Here is a 23,131-nt window from a genome sequence, read left to right on the forward strand (position 1 = left end):
GAGAAAAATTAAAAGCTAGCAGAGGGAACACTTAGAGTATAAAAGGCTGAAAGCAGCTTACTCACCAGTTATGCAGATGCCAGAAGACAAAGGATTATCTATCTTCCAAGGGTGCCCAGAGAAACAATAAGTCTGTACATTTATCACAAACAAACCACAGCACAAGAGTAAGGGGAAAATAGGGATATTTATATACAAACAATGGCAGAGATATTTCACTACCCTCAAGCACTAAATAATTCAGTAGTATACCCAAGCAAGAAAGAAGGTAATCCATAGGAAAGCTATCAGAGAAAAGAAACCCTGAAAAACTCAATACTGATAAAATGTCAATACACATTTACTACAGACTCTGAAAAAGGTACACTAATTAATATTAAAAAAATTAAGTCCAAGGCTGGGGGCGGTGGCTCATGCCTGTAATCCCAGCATTTGGGAGGCCGAGGCAGGTGGATCATGAGGTCAGGAGATCGAGAACATCGTGGCTAACACGGTGAAACCTCTTCTCTACTAAAAATACAAAAAAAATTAGCCGGGCGTAGTGGCAGGCGCCTGTAGTCCCAGCTACTCAGGAGGCTGAGGCAGGAGAATGGCATGAACCTGGGAGGCAGAGCTTGCAGTGAGCCAAGATTGTGCCACTGCACTCCAGCCTGGGCAACAGAGCCAGACTCTGTCAAAAAAAAAAAAAAAAAAAATTAAGTCCAAATAAAGTTTCCAGAAATATTAAGATGGAGGGAGTTAGTACTTGATGAATACCTTAAGTAGGTTGTTAAATCACTTTATTTTTATTTATTTTATTATTTTTTAATTTAATTTTTAATTTGTATGCATTTAGGGGGTACAAGTGCAGGTTTGTTATATGGATATATTGCATAGTGCTGAAGTCTAGGCTTCTAGTGTAACCATCACTCATATTGTGTACATTGTACTTATTGCATAATTTCTCATTATTCACCCTCTCCTACCATCCCACCCTTCTGAGTCCCCTGTGTCTATTAATCCACAGTCTGTGTCCATGTGTACACATTATTTAGCTCCCACTTATGAGTGAGAACACGCAGTATTTGACTTAAGTACCATAAGTTCTGCAGAAACATAGAATACTGCATACCCGCAACTCGTTTAGAAATAACATATAAGGTTTATGTAAAAATCAGATGTAACTATTAGAAATATATCCCATAGCTTAGCAACATTGTGCCACAAAGATCTAGGCATAGCATTAACCCCTAGTGTCTGAATAATGCTTCTTTCATGTGCAATATGAAAATAAACCTCAGGACCCTCAAATCACTAAACCAAGGGAAAGGTCAAGCTGGGAATTATGTCAGCCAAACCTGCCTCCCGTTTATTCCTAAATAAGATAGCTATGAAGATAAAAAAGCTATATATCTTCCTAACAATTTTCCCACAGGAAAAATCCTTGTGGACAAAAGAGAAAAACAACTCAAAGTCATCCCTCTACTCGTGGGAGACAAATGCATATCTGATGGCTTCCCCTGCCCTATTGTTTCACTAAGCCATACTAAGGCATGAGTGATGATTCCTCTACCCTTCTCTCACGTGTAAATTGTGTATTCAATGAAAGGCTCATCACAAACTCAGAAGAATGCAACTGCTTGTCTCCTATCTACCTATGACCTGAAAGCCCCCTCTCCAGCCTCAAGTTGTCCTGCCTTTCAGAATTGAACCAACGGACGTCTTACACATATTAACTGATGCCTGTCTGCCTGAAATGCATAACACCAAACTGCACCCTGAACACCTTGGGCACATGTCGTCAGGACTTCCTGAGGCTGTGTCATGGGCCTGTCCTTAACCGTGGCAAAACAAACTTTCTGAATAGATTGAGAATTGTATCACATGTTTTGGGTTCACACATGTGCTAGTTTGATGAAAAAGGGGAAGTTTCTGGAGCTTTCTGTGCCTCAGTTACCTCATCTTTAAAATGAGGATTATATTAGTACTCTCCTCATATAGTTAATATGAGGATGAATTAATGCCTGTGAAGCTTTCCTTACCATGCTGTGCACTGAAGAATTTCCCTTTGTGTTTCTTCCAGTTCCATTATTTTCTCTTCAGGTGTGTCTGCCCTTCTGTATCTTATTAATAGACTACAGTGGCTAGGACTCACCCATTGGGTCTTATATATTAATGTCTATGGTTTTCATTTTAGAAAGTTCGAGTTTGTTTTTGGAGTCTGCTTTGCATTCTAATATTGAGTCTTTCTCTTTCTTTAAGGATTGTTTAACTTCATCTTTGTAACCACGTTAAACACTTATTTACATCCGTGTTTACATTGTTGTTTAAGCAGCTTAGGTCAAGTGCATTATTTCCCCCAAGAGTCTGTAATGCTTCAGGGCAAATTCACCTTAAACATGTGCGTGGTGGAGGGAACATTTTTTCTATGAGGATCCCCCGAGGCATCACTGACATGAGACCATATTTTATGTTAACTTCTTAAACTGAAGTTTCTCATACAATGTAGAATTTGCATTCCAAGAAAAATTAAGCCCAGGTTTTAGATTTTTACGTAATAATTCTCCACACATAGAGTCCAACAGAAACAAGCCACTTTGTTGTCTTCCTGGGCCAGTGGCCGATGATTTTTAGTCCTTAGAGTTGCAGCTTAATGCAAGAGTTTGAATTCCAATCCTTTACTTTTCTCAAGCCATGGACCTTAACTCCTAAGTTTCTCTACAGGCACTAAAGCCAAATTCTTCGAAACTACAGGTCAGGCAGCAGCCCCATCCCAGCCTGTAATAGCGTTGGCACACATGCTCACTGCTGTAGCCCTCAGCTCCTTCCTGGCTCCTGGCTGTGGCCATTGCCTATCTCTCTTGTGTCCTCCATCATACATCTCAAGCATCTCTCCATGTTTGGAAGAGGAGATTTCCTGCTCATTGCTAAAATCATGACTTCATCTCCTACATTTTATTAAGCAAAATAATATAAATATTTACATTAATTTTAATATAATTTTTGTAATGTATTTTTGTTAACTTCCTGAGTGAGACTGCCAATGTTGTCAGCTTATACACCTTTCTCTAATAGCACTTAATACGAAATCGATTGCTGCATATCATGAGGGCCTCTTGCTAACTGAAGTTAATTTAAAGTTTTGTCAGAACAACTTCAGTATCATCAATACCTCTGTCGCTGGTATAGTTGGAACTTTTTAATTGCCTTAAGAAGCAAAAAGAAAAAGATCAGTTTCATGAAATAACTCTGGCTATTTGGACCTGTACTTCTACAGTTAGAATTTCAGAGGAAAAACATTTCGGTTCTGTTTACTTATGCTCTAATTGGAAACAATGCCACGTGCGTGGTCAAGTGGAAAAGAGGAAAAGAGACAAAGGGAAGGGAGGATAAAGAATGATGACATTATTAATATAGAAATATTCAGTTTTTAAAATGTGTCGGCTCTCCAAAAAATTAATATGGGGCAAAATACAGGATTAATGACCATACACATTAAATATGGGAACATCTGAAACTCTCTATCTTTAATTTGGTCATGTCATTTGGTGTGCAGTGATATGGTTTCAATGTGTCTATCAATGTAGAGCTTGAGTGATTTTTTTCATGAGATTTAATATCCTTAAAGTATATGCTATATTTTCAAAGTATTTTTATATAGAGTTATTAGAATAATTTTTATCCAACTTCAAGTAGTCTCTACAAAAACAAGCAAATATTCTAAATGTAATTCAAAAAATCATTCTAATTTAGCAACTTTTGGTAGGTGACCATGTGTTGCTTGAACTGTGTTTGTATTCTACAGATAGCACCAATTTTCAAATGAGTCCGTATATTTTGGATGGAGAATATGTGACAGATTGAATTATTGGCCTGGTTCTTTCCCACACTGAATACACATCCTTTACATCTAACTTTGAAGTTCTTCTCACTAGAGGTGGAAAATTCATCCAACTTCACAAGGCTTGCTTTGGCCAAATGGATGTTGACAGAAGTAGAACAAGCAGAAACTGAAATGTGTCTGAAATGTTCTGCCATTGCCATAAGAATAATTTTCCCACTAATTTAACTGTTCCTACAGGTCCATGGAGGATGAAGACACAGAGAGCTTTCTAGACCATCCCTGTAGCTCAAAGTTGGCCACAGACAGACTCATCTCCAGACATATGGTCCAGAGTAAATAATTATCATTTTAAGACAAAGTTATGGATTGGTTCCTTAATCCAAATAATTGCATCGATAGTTAAAATGTATTCTTTTAAAATGCCTAAATAATTATTTTGACAGTTAATCAAATGTATGTACCTAACATATTATTATTGATTTTTCAACAACAAAGAAGTTGACATTTTTGAGATTTTTTTTACTATTCAATTAATATGAGATAGGGCACTAAACCTAATATAGCCTGAAATTAGAGAGACCACATAATATTTAATTTAAAAAGATTTCAATATAAATCTTGAAGTAGTTGAGTAGAAATTTATTCTGGCAATGGTAGCCGAAATAATTCAGATCTACCCTCTTGTTAAAGACGATGAAAAATGCTGCGTAAAATCACAGATAAAACCTTATACAAGAAAAAAATCTCATTAAAACCTGGACAAAGGCCATGAAGAGACACTTTTCAAAAGAAGACATACATGCAACCAACAACCATATGAAAAAAGCTCAACATTACTGATCATTAGAGAAATGCAAATCAAAATCACAATGAGATAATATCTAACACCAACTAGAATGGCTATTATTAAAAAGTCAAAAAATAGCAGATGTTGGCAAGGTTGTGGAGGAAAAGGAACATTTATACAATGTTGGTGAGAGTATAAATTAGTTCAGCCACTGTGGAAGACAGTGTGGCAACTCCTCAAAGATCTAAAGACAGAAATATCATTTGACCCAGCAATCCCATTACTGGGTATTTACCCAAAGGAATAGAAATTATTCTGTTATAAATACACATGCACACTTATGTTTATTGCAGCACTATTTACAATAGCAAAGACATGGAATCAACCTAAATCCCAATCAATGATGGATTGGATAAAGAAAGTCTGGTACATATATATACCATGGAATACTATGCAGCCATAAAAAAGAATGAAATCATATCCTTGGCAGGGACATGGATGGAACCGGAGGCCATTATGCTTAGCAAACTAACACAGGGACAAATACCTCATGTTCTCACTTATAAGTGGAAGCTAAATGATGAGAACACATGGACACATAGAGGGGAATAACACACACTGGGGCCTTTTAAAAGGTAGATGGTATAGGTGAGAGGAAGGAGAGGATCAAGAAAAACAACTAATGTGTACTAGGCTTAATACTTGGCTGATGAAATAATCTGTACAACATACCTCCATGGCACAAGTTTACCTAAACCGGCACAAGTAACAAACCTGCACTTGTAGCCGGAACTTAAAATAAAAATTAAAAATAAATAAATAAATTTAAAAAATGCTTATTAAATGTTTCTTAAAACTTCTAAAAAGCTACCAAGCTAATGAGAAACTATGAGACCAAAATCTGTAGAAAGACAGGTCCCTGAGTTTTAAGACCAGATTCAAAAGTGCTGTGATCCAAAGCCATTTGCTAATCCAAAAGAAACAGATGAAATGTATCAATAAATGGGTGTCCACATGGAGAAAAAAGAAAATCCATACCTTATATTGTACGCATAAATCACTTGCATATAGATTAAAAACCTAAATAACACAGTCCAAAAGTTAAAATTAATGTAGAAGCATATCTTTATATATTCAGGGGTAAATAAGTGACTGAGAGACTCGAGGAATTGCTTAACCAAAGAGGGAAGCCAAGTGGTAAGTAAAAATAGGGAAAAGTGTATCATCTCATTACTATTCAGAGAAATAAATGCACATTAGGCCACACTGAGACATGATTACATGGTCACTAGGTGGTCTAAAATGTAAAGTCTCGCAATACTAACGCTCGGTAATGATGATGGCATGGAGTAAAGGATTATCATATATACCTACTGAAAACCCAATTTTTCATTACCTAACAAGCTTAAGATACACAAACCTATGGTCGCAAAATTTCAATCTTGGGAATATGTCAGAGAGAAACAAATGTAGTTGTAGTTATGTATTGCTGCATAAAATGTATCTCCTAAGCTAGAAGCTTAAAAGAACACACAGTGATTATCTCACACAGTTTCTTATGGTGAAGGACTCTGGGAAAAATTTAGGTGCATTGTTCTGGCTCAAGATTTTCCATGAGGTTACAGTCCAGCTTTCAGGCCAGGGCTGCACTCATGTCAAGGGATGAGTGAAAAAATGTGCTTCCAAACCTATTAGTGTATTTATTGGGTTGAGTTGGGAGGGGCTTGGCTCCTCAGTAGCTGTTGCCCAGAGGCCTGCGTTCTCTGCCACATGGGTCTCTCCATAGGTTTGCTTACAACACGGCAGCTGCTTTCCTCAGAATAAGACATTTGACAGGAAAAGAAAGAAAGAAGGAGGAGAGAGAAAAATAAAAGCAGAGAAACAGATAGAGACAGACAGAGAGGCAGAGCAGGTGAGCTGGTGAGTGAGGAAGCAAATGCCCAAAATGGAACTGCAGACTTTTATACCTAATCTTTGAAGTGCCGTCCCATCACTTGTGTCACCTGTTCATGCAGACCAACTTTGATATGATACATGGTGAGAGAGAACTACAGACTACACAAAGATGTGAAGACTGAGAGGCTGGGGTCTTTGGAGACTAAGCAATGAGCCCCAGGCAATATATACATGGATCTTCCAAAAACACGTTGTTTACAATAGCCCCAAACAGAAAAAAGCCCAGATGTTCATCAATGCTAGGAAGGAAAAATAACCTTTGGTGTATTCATAATTTGGAATATTATATTGCTATAAGGAAAAATAAGTGATAGCCACAACATAGGGGTAACTCTTGCATATATAATGTAAAGTGAAAAGAATAAGACAGAAAAGAATAATTATACTGCCATACTTTGGAAATATTGTGGGTTCAGTCCCAGGCCACTTCAATAAGGCAAATATTGCAACAAAATTAGTCAAACACATTTTTAAATTTCCCAGTGTAGATAAAAGTTATGTTTACACTATACTGTTAAGTGTAAAATAATATCATATTTGATACATGCACATACCATGATTAAATACTTTGTTGCTAAAAATGCTAACGATCCCCTGAGCCTTCAGCAAGTTGTAATCTTTTTGCTGGTGGAGAGTCTTCCTTCAATGTTGATGGCCACTGACTGATCAGGGTGGTGACTGCTGAAGCTTGGGGTGGCTGTGGCAAATTCTCAGAATACGATAATAATGAAGTTTGCTGTATCAATTAACTCTTCCTTTTATGAAAGATTACTCCATAGGATGAAATGATATTTGATAGCATTTTAACCACAATAGAACTTATTTCAAAGTTGGAATCAGTCTTCTCGAACACTGCTGCTGCATTATCAACTAAGTTTATGTCATAGTCTAAATCCTTTGCTGTCATTTTAACAATATTCACAGTATCTTCCCCAGGAGTATATTTCCTCTTAAAAACCACTTTCTTTGCTGATTCATAAGAAGCAACTTGTCATCTGTTCAAGTTTATTATGAGATTGCAGCAATTCAGCAATGTCTTCAGGTTCTATTTCTAATTCTAGTTTTCTTGTTATTTCTACCACTTGTGCAAGTACTTCCTCCACTGAAGTCTTGAACCTCCCAAAGTCATTCATAAATGTTGAAGTCAACTTCTTCCAAACTCCTGTTAATGTTGATATTTTTACCTCATTTCATGAATCATAAATGTTCTTAATCACATTGAGAATAGTGAATCATCTCTAGAAGATTTTCAACTTACTTTGCTCAGATCCAGAGGACTCACTATGTCTGGCAGTTACTGTCTTATAAAATGTGTTTCTGAAATAATAAGACTTAAAATTACCCCTTGATCTCTGAACTACAGAAAGGTTGTTGTGTTAGCAAACATGAAAACAACATTAACCTCCTTGTACATCTCCATCAGAGGTCTTGGGTGACCAGGAGCATTGTTAATGAGCAGTTATCTTTTGAAAAGAATATTTTTTTTCCAAGGAGTGGGTCTCAGTGGTGAACTGAAAATACTCATTAAGCCATCCAGTAAACAGATGTGCTGTCATCAGGCTTCGTTGTTCCATTTCTAGAGCACAGGCATAGTAGATTTAGCATAACACTTTAAGGCTCTGGGATTTTCAGAATGGTAAATGAGCACTGATTTCAACGTAAAGTCAGCAACTCCATTAGTCCCTAACAAGAAAGTCCTCATCTCCTTCCAAGTTTTAAAGTCAGGCATTGACTTCTCCTTCTTAGCCATGGATGTTCTATTTGGCATCTTCTTTCAACAGAAGGCCGTTTTGTTTACACCAAAAATCTGTTGTTTAGCGTAGCCACCTTCATCGATGATCTTAGCTAGATTCTCCTTGTAACTTGCTGCGGCTTCTACATCAGCACTTGCGATTTCACATTACACTTTCGTGTTATGGAGATGGCTTCTTTCCTTAATCCTCATAATCAACCTCTGCTAGCTTCGAACATTTCTTCTACAGCTTCCTCACTTCTCTCCGCCTTCACAGAATTGAAAAGAGTGAGGACCTTGCTCTGGATTAGGCTTTGACTTACTGGAATGTTGTGGCTGATTTGATCTTCGATCTAGACCACTAAAACTTTCTCCATATCAGCAATAAGCCTGCTTCACTTTCTTATCATTCATGTGTTCAATGGAGTAGCACTTTTTATTTATTTATTTTTTATTATTATACTTTAGGTTTTAGTGTACATGTGCACAATGTGCAGGCTAGTTACATATGTATACATGTGCCATGCTGGTGCGCTGCACCCACTAACTCGTCATCTAGCATTACTCTCCCAGTGCTATCCCTCCCCCCTCCCCCCACCCCACATCAGTCCCCAGATTGTGATGTTCCCCTTCCTGTGTCCATGTGTTCTCATTGTTCAATTCCCACCTATGAGTGAGAATATGCGGTGTCTGGTTTTTTGTTCTTGCTATAGTTTACTGAGAATGATGATTTCCAATTTCATCCATGTCCCTACAAAGGACATGAACTCATCATTTTTATGGCTGCATAGTATTCCATGGTGTATATGTGCCACATTTTCTTAATCCAGTCTATCATTGTTGGACATTTGGGTTGGTTCCAAGTCTTTGCTATTGTGAATAATGCAATAAACATACATGTGCATGTGTCTTACTTTTAATTTCCTTCAAGAACTCTCCTTTGTGAAGTTTCCTTGACTACTTTGTTACCTGACACAAGTCAGCCTATCTCAGCTTTCAACATGTCTTCCTCACTAGGCATACACATTTCTAGCTTTTGATTTAAAGTGAGAAACATTCAACTCTTCTTTTCACTTGAACACTTGGAGGCCACGGCGGATTATTATAAGTTGGCCTAATTTCAATATTTTTCTTCAGGGATTGTCTCAGGGCATAGGAAGATCTGAGGAGACAGAGAGATGGGGGAATAGTTGGTGGGTAGAGCAGTCAGAACACACACAATATATATAATTTTGTCATCATTAATGCTATTATATATGCATTGGAGAGAAAATAAGTGAAGCTAGAAGTTAATTATAACAAAATTCAAGGTATAGGTTATATCTAGTGAGGTGGAGGAGAATGTGTTTGGACAAGAAACTGGAGGTTTCTGGAGTACTGGAAATGTCTTTTCTTAACCTGGATGAGTCCTCCATTGAACGTTTCCTGTATAATTACTCACTATACTCTGTATTTATATTTTTGCATTTTTCTTTATGTATTTATAATCATGTTGAAACATTTAAAGGTTATACAAAGTTTAACTAGCTTAAGTGAAAATCTATCCTATATGCATTACCAAATTCTTAAATCTGACTTAATAATTGCTTAGAAATAAGCTCCTTAAATATTATAACATAAATGTAAAGATTCCCAGTGAAACAAAAATGTCTCATTGTCAAAGTTGATGACCACTGCCCCTGTTCTATGCCAATGTTCTTTAAGTTCAAAGGCATTGTCAAATGTTTCTTAAATGTTGCACAATGGTCTCAGGGCTTCTATACACGATATTGATATTCAGAAAATGTTAGAACAGAAAAGTGGAGCAGGAAAAGAAAGAAGAGAGTGGAAGATGAAAGAGAGGGATCTGAGATCGAGGTTCTTTCTATGTCGACAAATAGACTTAAGTATCATCTTGCTAGTTTAACCAGTGTTGGTTATCCAGAAATATAATCGAGTGCTTCCAAAAATACATGGGAAAATGCTTGGCAAATTATGTTTCCATACAAATATTATAGTCATTGATCCAATATATTTAGTAATGTATTTTGAATGAACAAATACCAAGTCATTTGAAGGAATTTTTATAATAATTTCTAAAAAAATAAGACTATCATTTAAACATTACATTTTCCAGTACATTCCATGTTTTCCAGTACTATGTAATTTTATAGACAATGTTAATGTATGAACATTTGAAAAAGCAGAAATCAACATTTTCATCAACTGATGTTGAGTTCAGAGGAGATTGTTGTATTTCATCAGACCCAAAAGTTTAGGTCAGTGATTCATCAGATCCACTCTCCTGAATTGCTCTCCCCAGTTGACATCCCCATCACTGATGGTCATTGTGCAGGCCGAAATCTGAGCATTAACACAGCACCAAGTCTGGGCCACCAGGCTTCCAGAAAAAAGCAGCATGTTCACCTGAAACCTTGGAATGGCTTTGTTTTGAAATAATACAATACAGTTTCAATAGTGTTTGGAATAGCCTCTTGCATACAGATCTGAAATAAACACCTAGCCGTTAAGATTTTGAAAGTTATGATCTGAAATGTCATGGAGGGCATTACCATCACATCATCTGGGGGCTCCTGATCACTGCACCCTCTTCCCTTCTAACACCATCTCTGGAAGAGATGAACTTCTTTACAGTCTTCATTATTTGTAGGTAAATACACAAAATTTTTGTACAGCATGTTAAAAGCAGTCAATTATATGTAGCACAAAATGCAACTCTCACAAGCACTCCTTCTGAGGCAATGTATATTATTATATGCATTGAATATAAACTTTAAGTAATAGTTCTAAGAAGGCAATAGCTAAAACAAAGTAAGTCACTTTCACTAACCCTCTCTGTGGCCCTCTGACATGTTTCCCATGCAAATTCTTTGTGAACTCTCCTTTGTGAAGTTACCTTGACTACTTGGTTAACTGGCACACGTCAGCCTGTCTCAGCTCGCAACACGCCTTCCTCACCAAAGGAACATTCTGTAACACCAATGCTTGCATTGGTTTTGGCAATTTATATGCAGGCATGCCTGTCCTCTGCTGCTTTTGAAGTTTGTTTCTCCATCAGTTTTTTTTCCTTTGGTTCTAAATTGAGCATGAATGAAAAACATATCTAGTGTAAATGCAACAGAAAATATACTGCTCTTCACACCCTCCTGAGTCCTAAGTTTCCAGCTTGCTGAAAAATATCAATATATACCTCATTTTGCAGCTCTCTCTGCCCTGGCTCCTCAAGCCTTACTGTGCATCCCTCTCTATTCCAAGTAGCTACTCTAAAACCCCAATGTGCATCATCAGCCTGATAATGGAAAAACGTAGACACATATTTTGAAAGAGATTTTTATTTCATTGTTCACTGTCCACACTGTGCACAGTTTTCGCTTGTAATTTCTACTTCCTGCTTAAAAAGGACTTTCTCTGAGGTGGGGTAATGGTTGTTATCCAGCTCCACATAAGCAGATCCATGGGGAGATTCTTGGCAAATTATTCTTTTTCAGGGTATGAATGATCCACTTCAGAGTGTTAGAGGAATAACACTTGCGTAATTGAAACCTTACTTCTTAAATCTAGATCTCGCTGCAAGTGAGCATAACAAAGAACTGTGTTCCCTATGAAAATTTTGATTTATATAAAAATCATGCCATCGTTAAAATTGAGATGGAGCAGTGTTATCATTCATCTCGTGAGATTTAAATATAGCAAAAGTCACCTTTACCTTTTTTGGAATTACGACCTATAGGGACACATCACATAGTTATTGCATTGTTTCTGCCTAACTCAATATTAACTGTGAATTTTGTGGAAATTAAAATTAGAACAGGGTGAACTAGTGAAGTCCTAAAAGACTATTGATAGTTCAGCTTTCATAGAATGTGCACATTTACCTTCCAGAAAACAGCAGGATGCTCCTCTACTACATTTCCTCTTCTTTACTTTGCTCAGCTTTCCAGGAAGTTGAAGGTTCAAAGTGGATCTAAAGGTAGACAAAGATATATGTGAAAGTAGCAAATAGAGTGAGACAGTTGAGTGAGATGGAGCAGACGTCAGCAGCTGGACAAACATTTGAGGATAAGCATAGAGCTCTTCCACCGCCCCTTTCCCAAAACAAGATACTGAAAACAGAAACACTTTGCAGCTGTGCTCATCACGGTCGGACAGACTCTCCAGGAATATCATGAATATCGTGGCAGCGCTGGTGGGAGGATCCCACAGTAGGGGCCTCACATAGACAAACAATGTGACTTGAAATTGGGGTCTGCAGGTCACAGGCACCCGGTAGCCACCCTCACAGTATCTTAGCTTCTTAGACAAAACCTCAATCAGTCATTGAATTTTCCTGAAGTAAGAGGCTCCTCTGATGTATATTCCAGAGCCCGCAGAGGTCAGTCAGGCAGATAGGAGGTTGAGGGAGTTTTAGAGCAGGGCAGGGTGGAGCATACACTCATAAGACCAGACAATATGTCAGAGAGAAGCAGAACCGGACGCTAGCTAAAGGCGGTAAGGCAGGTTTCATTCAGTGTGGCTACATCGGGGGAAAGACACCAGTGTGACCTAAGCATTACTCACAAAACAAAAACCGCAGGCCATGTGACCCGGCAGTGTGCCAAAAGAAAAAAACAGAAGGACATTAAAGGGTGAAGCTGGGCCAGCTGTGTCAGTTAGCTGGCCTTAGGGAAGTCAGGCCCCCACCACCCGCAGACACAGGGAGACCCCGGCCTTAGCCTTCCCACAAGAAAGACATTCCTGGCTTGCAGAAGACACACAGATGTCTCAAAACGACAGAGAAAGGATGTGCAATCCAAGTTTTCTAAGTACATATTCCGAGGAGAGAAGGGCAGGAGCCTACCATCAAGCTTTGGCTGGGACAGATAGTAACCGCTTTTGGCATCGGTGAGCTTCTAATGTAGAGGAGGTGGAGAGTCCCGCTGACAGGGCCTTAGGCTGCTAGACTAAGCCATGCGAGGCTGGTCAGGTCTGTCAGTGCGGGCTTCGACGGAGTCTTCCTGTTGAGTTTTCATAATGCCTAAACGCAAGGCTGAGGATGGACCGTGGAACGGCTTTTAGATTCAGACAGCAAAAAATCCAGAGGTGCCAGCTCTCTGGGATCCCAAGGCACACACCAAAAGGGTCGGCGCCTAAACAAAAGGAAGATAGATCTGAGTCAGGGGAGCTGCGGAGGTGCCCCACACAGACTGCACTGGAGTCAGAGAGCTTCTGTTCTGAGCCCCCACCCCTCAGAACCTGGGAGGCCTGAGAAACCATTTCCTGAAGGCCTCCAGGAGGGGCTGGGCAGCGGGAGAAGGCGCAGAGTCTCCCGGACAGGCCTCAACCTGCCTGCATCAGCGAGCTGCCTCCAGCCTTCAGTGGCTGGGCTGGCTGCAGGTACTCAGCGCCTGACCGCCCGCACGCAGCGCCCACGGTCATCCCGGGCAGGTCTCACCTGTGGCCCCCTTCCCTGATGGATGCCAATTTCTGGAATTTCCTGTTTTCCTCTGCTTCTCATTAAGGTTGCTTCGGTTTTGGATGTCAGTATTTAATACTTCTTTTTTGTATCCGCTGTCACTTTGATTTTTTTTTTTTTTTTTTTTTGAGACGATGTCTAGCTCTGTCGCCCAGACTGGAGTACAATGGCGCAATCTCAGCTCACTGCAAACTCCGCCTCCCAGATTCAAGCTAGTCTCCTGCCTCAGCCTCCCCTAGTAGCTGGGATTACAGGCGCCCGCCACCAAGCCGGCTAATTTTGTATTTTGAGTAGAGACGGGATTTATTTTTTTCTTTCTTTCTGGGAATTTTTTTTTTTTTTTTTTGACGATGTCTCACTGTTGCCCAAGCTGGAGTGCAGTGGCGCGATATCGGCTCACTGCAACCTCCACCTCCCGGGTTCAAGAGATTCTTCTGCCTCAGCCACCCGAGTAGCTGGGACTACAGGCACGCGCCACCATGCCAGGCTAATTTTTGTACTTTTAGTAGAGACAGGTTTCACTATGTTGGCCAGGCTGTTCTTGAACTCCTGACCTCGTGCTCCACCCGCCTCGGCCTCCCAAAGTGCTGGGATTCCGGGCGTTAGTCACTGCGCCGGCCTAATTTTTATGTTTTACACTCGCTAGTGGTTATTGTAACAGGAGCCTCCCTCTGTCCTTGAGCAGCTGACTTTAAATTGATGTTGTTAAGCTGGAAACCACCATTCTCAGCAAACTATCACAAGGACAAAAAACCAAACACCGCATGTTCTCACTCATAGGTGGGAATTGAACAATGAGAACGCATGGACACGGGAAGGGTAACTTCACACACCGGGGCCTGTTGTGGGGTGGGGGGAGGGGGAAGGGATAGCATTAAGAGATATACCTAAAGTAAATGACGAGTTAATGGGTGCAGCACACCAACATGGCACATGTATACATATGTAAGTAACCTGCACGTTGTTCACATGTACCCTAAAACTTAAAGTATAATAATAATAAAAAAAAAAATTGGTGTTGTTCCTCAGAATTTTAGCAACTCTGCCCAAACCATGTCATACTTGTAGGGTAGGTAAAGTGATCTGGTGTCTTTAGGTATTGCACTCTTTAGATGTAGCTTGTTGCAGTCTCCAGTATAGGACTCCTTTCTCCTTTGAACCATTAAACCCTGTCCCTTGTGAACTATTATCAGCTGTCACCTGCTTAGCTCTGGAGCTCTTGAGGATGAGGCAATGGATTCCTTAAAGGGAAGTGACCACTTTTCACATTGTAGGTTCATTGAAATATATATTCTTTATTGAGCTTAGCGTGTGTAAATCAAAATTTTCCTTCAAAAATAGTGAGTAATTCATCTAAAGTAGATCACCTAAGGAAAAAAACTGATACGTTTAATTCATTCTATGACTTTTAAATGTCTTGTTAAACTTTATGAAAATTGCAAATAGGTGTTCAATAATTAAAATGCTAGCCATGTAAAATAATTTGTAAAAGTACTGGCCAGTGACAGTAATATTTTTTAAAGTCATTCCTGTTTATTGTGAAAATGTGTCCATAGGCTTACAGATGAGCACAACATTTGATCTAGCAATTCAATTTCTATAAATATATCATAAAAGAGTGAAGTGAGATGAAAGCAAAGATTGATATACAAGTTCTTCATTATTTATATTACTGAAAACTTGGAGATAACATTAATATCCAAAGAAATGAAATAGTGATTATTTTCATAAGCTGCAAAAAATAAAAAACCCAAACAAACAAACGAAAAACAAGAACACTATTTTATCCTCCTAAAACTTGCAGAATAGTGAAAAGGAGGGTATTAGATCAAGGATTCTTTATAATCCTGTAATAATAGGTGACCTAATAAATTGTGGAAGTCTGGAAAGACTTTTCCATGGAAGTAATGCTTCAGATGAGGCCTGATGGATGAAGAAAGTTATCTGGTGACAGGAGCGAGAAGGAGCAGGAGAGAGCAGAAGATCTGAAAGTTTGGGAATAGGAGAAAATGGCACCCAAGAACCAGTGGAGGTAATTTATTGAGTACAGTTTGACTTTGTTACATTAACGTGGCTAAAAACAGACAAAACAAAAATAGAACAAAACAAGAGGAAACAAATTATAACTATTTTTTTTTCCTTTCATGCTCTGTTTTTTTAAAATGTGGCAATATATAAACATAACATAAAATGTATTGTCTTAACCCCTTTTAGTGTACAAATTAGTGGGTTGAACTACATTCACATTGTTGTGCAATCATCATCACTATCCATCTCCAGAGCTTTTTTCATCTTCCAAAACTGAAACTCTGTCGCCATTAAACACTGACTCCCCATTCCCAGCTCCCCCCAGCACCGGCAAACACCATTTTACTTTCTCTCTCTCCGAATCTTACTATTCTAAGTATGTTGTATAAATGGAATCATGTAGTATTTGTTCTTTTGTGACTCTCTTATTTCAGGTAGTATAATGTCTTCAAGGTCATCCGTGTTGTAGCATGTGACAGAATTTTCTTCCTTTTTGAGACTGAATAATACTGTATTCTAAAGAGATTTTTAAAAAATATACCACATTTTGTTTATCCATTCATTCAACAATAAATGTTTGAATTGCTTCCATCTTTTGGCTATTATGAATAAATGCTGCAATGATCATAAGTAAACAAATATATTTTTGAGTCCCTCCTTTCAATTCTTTTGACCATGTACCCAGAAGTGGGATTTCTGGATCTTATGGTAATTATATTTTAATTTTTAGAGTAACTGTTATAATGTTTTCCATAGCCGCTACAACATCTTACATTCCCACTAGCAGGGCAGAAAGATTCCAATTTTTTCACATCTTACCAAAATTTGTTATTCTTTGTTTTGTTTCTTTTTGATAATAAACATCCTAATGAGTGTGAAATAGTGTCTTATTGTAGTTTTGGTTTTTATTTCCTTAATGGTTAGTGATGTTGAACATCTTTTATTTGCTATTATTAATGAACTATTTGTATATCTTCTTTGGGGAAATGTCTATTCAAATCCTTTGCAGATCTTGATCAGATTGTCAGTTTTGTTGTAGTTGAGTTGCAGAAGCTTTTTATATATTCTGGATACTAGCCCCAAACGTCATGTTTGCAAATATTTCCTCCATTTGGTGGGTTTCCTTTCATTCTACTGATAGTGTGCCTTGATGCACAAAAGTTTTTGATTTTTCTGCTTTTTTCTTTTGTTGCTTCTGTTTTTGTTGTCATATCTAAAAAATTATTGCCCAATCCAAAGTCATGAAACTTTTCTCCTATGTTTTCTTCCAGGAGTTTCATTGTTTTAGTTCTTATGTTTAAATCTTTGATCCATTTTGAATTAATGTTTGTATATGGCATAAGCTGAGGGTCTACCTTCATTCTTTGGCATGTAGATATCTATTTTTTTCCAGCATTTGTTGAGAAGACTTTTTTTCCCCACTGAATGGTCTTGCAACCTTTTAACCCTGTTTTAGATGAAGATAAGGACAAATTGTACTAACCAGAGCTGAAACAATAAGTACATGGCTTATATGTTTTCAATTTCCATTTCACATAATTGTGTAAGGTGTGCATGCCAGGTCAGCAGACTTATGTACCTTTTCTTATAGAGAAAGATTCATATCTCTTTCACCTTGTTTGTCTTTCATCCCTGACATGTAGTTTTACCTCCCTTTTGGAGGTTGGATGTATGCATTTCTTCTATGTCTCAAAGACAGGGGCAAGTAGCTTTCCACAAGGCATGCCTACTGCCTTGTGGTGCCAGCGTGGATGATTCACGTGGAAGTTTCACTTGCTTTCCATGAGGGAAGTAAGGTCATGGAATGCACTGAGCTCCATGCACCCAGCCATCATCCCATTCCAGTGGCAATGGGGAACGGATTTTGGTGGACAGCCAGTGCTGTCCACTGCAATAATCTTCTCCTGCCACCAGACAATAGTGCACCCCCTTTCTCCCACACTAAAGTGAACTCATGACCACAAAAAAGGTAACTACAATCTGATTCAGCTACACTACCCAGCTGAAGTCCTGGATTCCTAGCTGATGCCCTGGCACTCCAAGGTGTCTCATAATCCAGTGAACTATAAATGATAAAGCAAGTTATCTGGACCCACAAATGCAAAACACAATGATGAATCATCATAGCCAAGGAGAAACTCCCTTGGAAAAGGAAAGAATAGAAAACATACAGGAATGATTGGCCTAAAACCATCATTATAATCTGCAGGGTAGGAATGGCAAGTACCCCTTACCCCAGCAGTGGAAGAAGTTGGCTGCCCTGAAGGAAAATGATAAACAGATAAGTCAAGCTTAAGGATGTATTTCTGGACTTTCTATTCTGTTCCTTGATATACATATCTTTATTTACTCAAATACCATACTATCTTGATTTTCTAGTTGTATTGTCATTTTTTTTTTTCAAAATCAGTTAGTTTAAGTGCTCTTACTTTGTTATTTGTCAAAATTGTTTTGGCTAGTGTACACCCTTTGCATTTGCATATAAATTTCAGGATTAGCATGTCCGTTTCTACAAAAATCTTCCTGAGATATTTATAGAGGTTGTGTTAAATCTGCAAGTCAATTTGGAGACTTGTCTCTTACTGAGTCTTCCAATTTATGAATCTCACATGTCCTTCTATTTATTTAGATCTTCTTTAATTTCTTTTAGGAATATTTTGTAATTTCTAGTCTTCAATTACTATATTTCTTTTTTAAATGTATTCCTAGGTATTTTATTCTTGTTTATGCTTTTGTGAGTAAAATTGTTTTTTACAATTCATTTTCTGATTATTCACTGAAAATAAAATTAATTTTGTATATTGATTTTACATCATGTACCTTTGCTAAATTTATTAGTACATTTATATTTCATACTAATAAACTAGCAAATTGTTTCAGATTTCCTATATATCAAAACGTATTTTCTTTTTTCTTTTTTTTCCTAAAAATTAAGATAGTTCTATCCCTTCCTTTCCAAACTACCTTTGCTTTTATTTCTGTGGCTTATTGCTCCAGTCAGAACCGCCATTTAAATATACGTAAAAATAGAAAGACTGGTTATTTTTGCCTAGTTTCCAATATTAGATGGGAAAGAATTTCATCACCATTAATTATTATATTAGCCATAGTTCTTTGTAAATACTATTTATCTACTTGAAGACATTGTCTTGTGTTTCATTTTGGTGTGAGTTTTTTTTTTATTATTATACTTTAAGTTTTAGGATACATGTGCACAACGTGCAGGATAGTTACATATGTATACATGTGCCATGTTGGTGTGCTGCACCCATTAACTCATCATTTAACATTAGGTATATCTCCTAATGCTATCCCTCCCCCCTCCCCCCTCCCCCCACCCCACAACAGGCCCCTGTGTGTGATGTTCCCCTTCCTGTGTCCATGTGTTCTCATTGTTCAATTCCCACCTATGAGTGAGAACATGCGGTGTTTGGTTTTTTGTCCTTGTGATAGTTTGCTGAGAATGATGGTTTCCAGCTTAACAACACCAATTTAAAGTCTGATACCCAGGCAAACAGGGTCTGGAAGTTTTGTCTTCCAGGGTCTGGAGTGGAAGTTTTGTCTCAGAGGAGTACCCGGCCCTGTGAGGTGTCAGTCCGCCCCTACTGGCTGGTGCCTCCCAGTTAGGCTACTTGGGGATCAGGGACCCACTTGAGGAGGCAGTCTGCCCGTTCTCAGATATCAAGCTGTGTGCTGGGAGAATCATTACTCTCTTCAAAGCTGTCAGACAGGGACATTTAAGACTGCAGAGGTTATTGCTGTCTTTTGTTTGTCTGTGCCCTGCCCCCAGAGGTGGAGCCTACAGAGGCAGGCAGGCCTCCTTGAGCTGTGGTGGGCTCCACCCAGTTCGAGCTTCCTGGCTGCTTTGTTTACCTACTCAAGCCTCAGCAATGGTGGGCGCCCCTCCCCCAGCCTCGCTGCGGCCTTGCAGTTTGATCTCAGACTGTTGTGCTAGCAATGAGCAAGGCTCCCTGGGTGTAGGACCCTCTGAGCCAGGTGTGGGATATAATCTCCTGGTGTGTGGTTTGTTAAGCCCGTTGGAAGAGCGCAGTATTAGGGTGAGAGTGACCCAATTTTCCAGGTGCCGATTGTCACTCCTTTCTTTGACTAGGAAAGGGAATTCCCTGACCCCTTGCACTTCCCGGGTGAGGTGATGCCTTGCCCTGCTTTGGCTCAGGCATGGTGCACTGCACCCACTGTCCTGCACCCACTGTCCGGCACTCGCCTGTGAGATGAACCTGCTACCTCAGTTGGAAATGCAGAAATCACCCATCTTCTGCGTCACTGACACTGGGAGCTGTAGACTAGAGCTGTTCCTGTTCGGCCATCTTGGCTCACTCCCTGGTGTGAGTTTTAATGATGAATCAGTGCTGAGTTTTTAAATACTTTTTCTGTGACTATTGAGATCATCATTTTATCTTTATTTTTTATTCTGTCAATATGGTAGGTTACATTAAATGATCTTTGGATATTATATCAGTGTTGCATTTCTGTAATAAATCTCACTTGATTTATAGTGACTATAGTTTTCCATTGTTGTAACATCTATGTGTGGCTTTATTATTAGGATAATATCGGCCTCATGGAATGAGCTGAGAAATGTTCTTTCTCTATTTTCTGGAAGAATTTGTTGAATACCAGTATTAATTTCTTCTTAACATTTTTTATTGAATTTACAGTGAGCCCATCTGAACCTGGGCTTCTCTTTCTGAGAAGATTTAAAAAATTTTTTTTTTAAACTGCAATAATGTCTTATTCTGTCACTCACGCTAGAGTGCAGTGGCTCATAGTAATCTAGAAGTCCTGGGCTCAAGAGATTCTCTGCCTCAGCCTCCTGAGTAGCTGGAACCATAGGTGCACAGCACCAAGCCTGCTTCTGAGAAGATTTTCAATTACTAATTCAATTTCTTGTTATAGGTCTATTCAGATTTTCTATTTATTTTTGATTCAGTTTCAGTAAATTAATTTTCTCTTCCAATGAATATCTCCAGTTCTTAAGTTTAAGTTGCGTAATTTTTTTGGCAAAAGATTTCATGATTCTCTGCTACTCTTTTTAGTTTCTCTAAAATGCAAATTTATGATTTGTTATCTTTCTATGTTTCAGTAGTTTGTGTCTCCTCCATTTTTTCTTTGTCAGTATTGCTGATGATTTATTAATTTTTTTGATAGTTAAAAAAATAGCTTTTGTTTTCATGTTTCGGTTTCAATTTCATCACTTTACACTGTGATCATTTTATTTGCTTCCTTCTGCTTGCCTTGGGTTTAATTTATTCTTTTAATTTTAGTTTCTTAGCAAAGAAGTTATTTCATATTTTTTATATGAAAAACTTTTGCTTTCATAATATAAGTGAATAAATTCATGAAATTTTCTCTAATGACCACTTTCATTGAAGTCCAAAAATTTATATGTTGTGTTTATTGTGTATGTTAAGTAATATGGTCTAATTTTGCAACATTTGAATATTTGCTAAATATATTTGTTATTACTTCCTAATTTAATCTTCTTTTTTAGAGAATAGACTTTTTTTTTTTAGCACTTTGAATGTCATTCTACTGTGTTCTTTTTCTGATAAGCAGTTGAATGTTAATTACATTACTGTTCTTCTATACACAATAAGGTGTTTTTCTTTCCCTGCTTTTAAGATTCTGTTTTTATTTCACTTCAGATCATTTGATTATGATGTATCTAAAGGTAAATTTCTTAATGTTACCCACTTGGAATTTGTTAAGACACACTCATTTGGATTTATAGAGTCATTTTTTTCATAAAATTTGGAAACTTTTTACCCATTTTTTTTTTACATATTTTTTATTCCCCTCTTTTGTCTTTTCCTCCTGGAATGCTCATTACATAGATGTTTATATGCTTATTAATTCCCACAGGACTTTTTGATTTTGTTCATTTTTCTTTATTCTTTTTCTTTTCTGTTCTTCATGTTATGTAATATTTATTGACATAACTTCAAACTCACTGTTTCTTTATTATTTCAAATCTTGTATTTATCATGTTTAATAAGTTTTTCCATCTGGTTCTATTGCAGTTTATATTTCTTTGTTGAAATCATTTTTTTGAGGTGTTTTAATCATATTTTACTCTACAATTTTCATCGTATTTTACTTATACAGTTGTATGAGATATACATCACATACCGTAAAGTTTCCCTTTTAAAACGTAAAATTCAGCAGCTTTTGGTATACTTATAGTTGTGTGACCAATACTGCCATATAATTTTAAAAGATTTTCATCATGCCAATATAAAATTTATACTGACTAGCAGAAATCAAACCATTGATCTACTTTCTTTAGCTTTGTATTTGCCCATCACATTTCATATAATAAATCGAACCATATAATACTTGTACTTTTGTACCTGCTTTCTTTCACATAGCGTGACCTTGTCAAGATTCATGCATGGTGTGATATGTCACAGTGCTTTATTCTTTTCTTACGGTTGGATAATACTGCATTATATGGATAAGTCACCGTTTGTTTATTTATTCACCAGTTGATGAATATTAGTTTTATTTTTAATTTTTGGTTATTTGGAATAATGTTGCTATGAACATTCACTATGAACATTCATGTACCAGATTATGTGTAAAAATATATTTTCAAATCTCTTGGGTTTATACTTAAAATGGACTTGCTAAGTCTTATATAAATTCTATACTTGACATTTTGTGGAACTGTCAAACTGTTTTCCAAAGTGACTGTATCTTTCTACATTCCCAGGAGCAATATATGATGGTACCAATTTCTTCACAATCTGGCCAACACTTGTAAATGTCTAGTCATCCTAGTTGGTATGAAGTAGTATCTGATTGCCGTTTTGATTTACATCTACCTAACAACTAATGATGTTGAGCATATTTATATCGTATTGACCATTTATATATCTTCTTTAGGGAAATGTTTATTCGAATAATTTATCTATTTTCAAGTTGGGTTGTCATTTTATTGTTGATTTGCTAGATGTTTTTAAATACCTATTCTTGATTATAGAGCCTCATCCGATATATAACTTGCAAATTTTTTCTCCCATTCTATGGGTTTGTCTTTTCACACACTTTGATGTGTCCTTTGATGTACAAAAATATTCATTTTGATGAAATGTGATTTATCCATATTTTGTTATGTTTTGTTTTTGCACTTTGGGTTTTATACCTAAAATCCATTGCCTAATTCATGTTCATGAAGAACCACACGTATGTTTTCTTCTACAAGTTTCAGTGATTCAGCTCTTGTATTTAGGTTTTTGATTCATTTTGAGTTAATTTTTCTATTTCCTGTGACACATAGTGAAAAATTCATTCTACTGTATTTGAATATTAAGTTGTCCCAGCACCATTTGT

This window comes from Pongo abelii, chromosome 7 (genome assembly GCF_028885655.2).
Source record: "Pongo abelii isolate AG06213 chromosome 7, NHGRI_mPonAbe1-v2.0_pri, whole genome shotgun sequence".
NCBI classification, from domain to species: Eukaryota; Metazoa; Chordata; class Mammalia; order Primates; family Hominidae; genus Pongo; species Pongo abelii.